Here is a 5344-nt window from a genome sequence, read left to right on the forward strand (position 1 = left end):
GAAATTCATGAAAAACGAACTCCATGCTTTTACTAAACCTTTGGATTAAGTCATAATTTTTTTTTTCATTTTCAATTTAAAAATTAAATCCAAACAATTTTACATCGTTCATAATTGATAGCAAACAATTAATATAAAATTGCATCCCCCCCTTAAGGACAGATGATACAAACAAACGTTTGTCAAAAAATTCGAAAATATAAACTTGAATCATGTTTATGAAAGTAAAATGAATGCTCGTATAGCTTTTGATTTTTCATTCTACGTTTCACAAAAATGGGATTTGAAGTGACAAAAATTTATAGGTTACTATTGATTATCACATGAAGGATTGTTGGTGAATGATACAATTTTGAACATCATAGAAAGTTAACAATATATCAAAATGTCGTGAATTAAAAGAAGAAGAAGGGGCTTTATTGAGGCTATGTACTGACTGGACTTTTAAACTTGTACTGAATATCCCACTGACCATGCAAATAAAATTTTCTTGACTTTTCAAGGGAAACATTAATTTTTATTTTAGAGATACAGAGAGACTACCCACCCGTCCACTACCCCTCCTCCTTCTTATCATGTTCTCAATGATCATGATGATGTCCCATTTATATAAAATGTTAATATTTTTGGTATTGGGCATTTTAATTACCATTATTACCCATGGCAGTATTTACAACAACAACAAAAAAAATCTGAAAAAAATAGGCCTGATAATTTATTTCATTTCTTTGTTTTCTCGTGAACTATGCATTGTTTAAATTAAAAAAAGATAAACCAATAAATAAAAAGAAGCAGTAATATTCTATCTATGGATTCACTTCTTAAAAATTCTGTGCAGACGGATGCATTATATTCCTAGAATTACCCAATACCAACCAAAGAAAAAAAAAACGGCGACAAGATTATGAGGATATTGGAATTTCCACATGATGTTTGTAAACAAAATTATGACGAAGACCTGCTCTATTTTTGTAAGTAGATCTAGAATTATTGAATTTGTTATTTATTTCATTTAAAGCATGTTAATACATGGCTCATAGATTCTTTTTTTTTTGAAGTCTAAAGATCTATAGATCATCCTGATTCCTCGTTAACTGATGAAACAATCTTATGAATTTCTGTCACTGTAAAGTGTTTGCAGAGCTAGCAGTCGATGGGGTTATTCAGTAGTACATTATACAAGTTAACAAAGTAAATAATCGTCAGAAAATTATACACATCGGAATATTATTCTTTCGTTCGAATTTCCTCAATGACAACGTTGTAGGCTAGTATTCGTTCGTTCGAATATTCTCAATGTGTACACTAGCTGATGATTGTACTTAAAAAATTATACTGTCATGTCTAAAATTTGCAAGTTACAATTTATAAGTATCTTGATCACAGTCATCAGCATTACTGATTAGAAAATTAATTATCTTCTCTCAGACATGGTTAAAAGTACCCTACTACTGTAGTGTACTAGGGATTAACAAACATTGCATGTGTTGCAAGTACTATTTTTTTTTTTGGTGTCAAGATAAATTTTGAGATATGGGGGGTCAGTGCTTATAGTACATGTCATGATGGACATAATTAATAACCCCCAAAACTCCTACTTATATTGTTTGGAAGTATCCAAATATCAAATTACTAATTCTCTGTTAGAAAATTGGTTGATCCTCTGAAGTCTACATAGGACATGTACCCACATGATTATTGATATAATCAATGTTTTTTTTTTTAATCTCTGAAAAACAGTCTTAAAACTTTGAGTGAAAAATCAATCTTTATACTGCTAAACTCATTTTTTATACCATGAATACATACTTAGGAATATCATTATTAAGTTATGTTCATGTTCTTTTGAGGGGAAAAAATATACATCATGTAGATGCTTATGTGTAAGTAAATTATAAAAGACAAAAATGCTAGGACTTTTTTATTTTACATATTTATTTGTAAAAATATTTTTTCTATTAATTGGAAATGAAATAAAAAAAAGTTCTAGCTTTATTACTAATAATATGATTTTTTATTAGAATTGATAGGATATTGGATGTTTAAGAAATAAAGACCGCATTCTCATGAATGTTGCAGGATAACCTGCAATGTTAATGGAGACATAGATTTAAATTACACAAGGACTCCCATGCCAATTTCAATAGTCCTCACCCACTGAAGTCAAACACAAAGGTAGTCGCACGAGATTTACATGCATATTTAGCCTCCTTAGCGTCAGACACAGAGAAAGGTGCGCACGAGATTTTCATGCATATTAGGCCTTCTTAGCTCCTGACCTATCGACCTGCCTAATTTACATTCTGATAGAATTATCAAGAAATCAATTCCGCTAACTTTCAAAGAGTTACCACTGAGAAAAAAAACAGACATGGAAATATTATGGCATGACATCATGAAAAATTCTCAAGGGCATAAAACTACTATATACAGATACCGGTAAATGAATGCAGAACATGCACAAAGTTTCATTTATGGTATATTGATAGATAAAAATAATTTATACTTTTATACTTCGACCTCAGTAGGGGTAAATTTTAGCGTCAGTCATTTTGGCTGGATCGAGAAATTTGAGTGATCGATATTCAATTCATTTTCTAATTTTAGTGAAAAATTTAATCCATGCTTTGTTATTATACATGTAATTGGTATTGTATGATTTATTCTATTTTTTTTCTTTAACAGAAAATGAAGGTATAGTAGCTGACATATAGTGTACATGTACCACTTGAAGATTTGTCCCCCTTGTAGATACAAGAAATGCAAAGGTAATTCTTTGTGAAAATAGAGAGAATGAATAATAAAATTTTTCAAACCATACAACAAAAACTACTTTGAATAATTAGTACGCAACCAACCATTTACAATTTAATTTTGCAGTTTTATTTCTTTAAGATTGAAAAAAATCAAATTTGATATTTTTTTTAGCTCTACTGGTCAGAGACCAGAAGAGCTTATGGGATAGGAAGGTGTCCCTCGTCCATCCGTCTAGCTGTCCGTCTGTCTGTCTGTCCATGGCGTCTAGTTGTCTGTCTGTCTAGCTGTCCATCTGTTTGTAATTTTTCAAAACACTACTCCTCCTACAGTTTTATTCTGATTTCAATATAACTTAGACTGCACTAAGGTACATTTCAATGCACGGTGCTGCCATGGTTACTAAAAATAGAAATTTCTGTAAAATTCCTTTAAAACGCTACTCTACCTACAATTTTGGTATGATTTCAATATAATGTGGCACACAAGTAGACTACACTTAGATACATAATTCTATTTATTGCTGTCTGTTGCAAAGTTTCAAATCCAAGTGTTACTTTTTCTTTGTTATACATATAGACCAGGAGAGCTACAGTCTCATCAGAGACTTCTGGTTTATCCTTTTCATCACACAGCGACTTTCCTTTTTTTCAGTGTACACAGATACATACACATAAAAGGAGACATCACCTCATGATCTGTGGATCCATTGAAAACTTTAAGGACAAAACTTTTGATAATTCATTCATGTATAGAGTGTTGACTCGAATATTGAATATCTAATGAATGGAACCAAGAGAATTAATTTAAGAAGTATTATATTGTATATTACTCTTCTTATTCATCTGTCAAATTTCTTAATTAAAAATTAAACTTAAAGGCTTAAATAAGGATTTTTTTTTCATTATTTTAATTAGAACAAGTTCTTTAATTTATTTTTCTCTTATATAAACGGGCATTTAAGGTCATACGCAACGTAGTTTGCACTTTATTGGGTTCTTCCCTGGAGTTGAAGAGTTCCACTAAATGAAGGACCTGTGTGCAATATTTTTATTGTCTATATATGGATTTGTAAATCTCTTCTAAAACAATTTTGATAAAAAAAATCTGGAATTTATGTTTTGTAATTTTTGTACATTTTTCTTTGAATAATGCAAAATTTTTCAAACTTTAATATCTTTTCAAAATCCCTGGAAATGCATGCTGATTTTTTGTTTAAAAATATGTTATATGGTACATGTATTATAAGTTTAAATTTAGAATATCTTGAAAAATTATCAGTAGGTAAGGTATTTTGCGTATGTCCTTAAATGTAAAATGAAGGTATGTGTACCTTTATTCAATGAACTAGGGAACTCATGAAGTGTGCATATTTATATAATAGTGTTGTATTTTGCATGCACTATTCTTAAAAAGTAGTCAGGGTTTGACACATGGTGCACAAGCCGGAGGCTTTAGGTATAATGTACAGATAGTTTTAGAGAATAGTAGTTGAGTGATGGGGTCAATTGCAAGAAACTATTTTAGAAGAATTATTTTGTTTATTTTTCATCTTAAGTGTTAGCTGCAGAACTGTAGCTCTCTGAAAAAATATATATTGACAGACGGGAGAGCTACAGTGCCACCCATAGAAAAAACTGTATATTTATTGTGCACTTTTTGTGCGCTGTTTCTCGATTTATTTCTCAGTGTTTTTAAAACTGTCATCTCAAAATATTACTAAACGTGTGTTTCTAACATATTCTTTCACTGTTTCCACAATAAAACATTCCTTATAATTGTTTTTAACAGCCCTCCTGGCCCTGAAATTGAAATCATTGAAAATTTTGCCTATTTATACTGCCATTTTGGTCTTCACGAGAATTCGGTCCAACGCACTTAGTACAAGTGTAAACTACGAAAGTTATAGAGGAGTAAGGACTTTTTTGAAATGTAGCTTTTTTTTCAATTGAGGTAAGAATTTCGAAGAATTAATTCAGAACCGAGCGCACTTTTTTGTGCGCAATAAATATACAGTTTTTTCAATGGGTGGCACTGTAGCTCTCTGGTCTGTCAACATATATTTTTTCTGAGAGCTACAGTTCTGCAGCTACTTAAGTGTAAAATATTTGAAACTAAGTTTATATATATTATAGTACATTGATATTTATAACGGCGTCTGTGTTGTAATCGGTAGCGCGTCGGAATGACAATCTCGGGGTTGTGAGTTCGCTCCCAGGCGTGGGCGCAGTCAGTTTTTCTTCAGAAAATGAAGTCGTGCACTATTTCGGCATAGTATGCTTATGCTATTTAAATCCTTAGAACACTATGCAAGAATAGTAGGGTATGGGTTATGTAGAGACAAACTGACAGGAAACATAATAATTGACAATATGCATTTATGACAAGAAAATTGAAAATCTTCCTGAAAGAAGTTGAATAAATTTAAGCCACTTAAGTACCAATCTAGTTAAAATTAGATGTTAGATCCGCTCACATAGTCACTACAGTCAGTTTAGCGAGTATGCGTGCGGATCTAACATCTTATTTAAATTACACGTAGATTGCTGAGGTAAAAGTTTAATACATGTACCCAATATCATTCTGCTAT

At 31.2% G+C, this 5344-nt stretch overlaps 1 long non-coding RNA gene across 1 annotated transcript; it reads left to right on the forward strand.

Annotated features, from left to right (window-relative positions):
* Positions 1-866: 866 nt before the first annotated feature.
* Positions 867-3645, forward strand: LOC133198982 (uncharacterized). Its single transcript, XR_009722698.1, has 3 exons — positions 867-971; positions 2686-2768; positions 3409-3645. It is a non-coding gene; the product is annotated as an uncharacterized LOC133198982 (long non-coding RNA).
* The last annotated feature ends 1699 nt before the right edge of the window (positions 3646-5344 follow it).

The sequence above is a fragment of the Saccostrea echinata genome, unplaced genomic scaffold, assembly GCF_033153115.1.
Source record: "Saccostrea echinata isolate AGI-Se365-2 ecotype Australia unplaced genomic scaffold, CSIRO_AGI_Sech_v1 ptg000033l, whole genome shotgun sequence".
Lineage (NCBI taxonomy): Eukaryota > Metazoa > Mollusca > Bivalvia > Ostreida > Ostreidae > Saccostrea > Saccostrea echinata.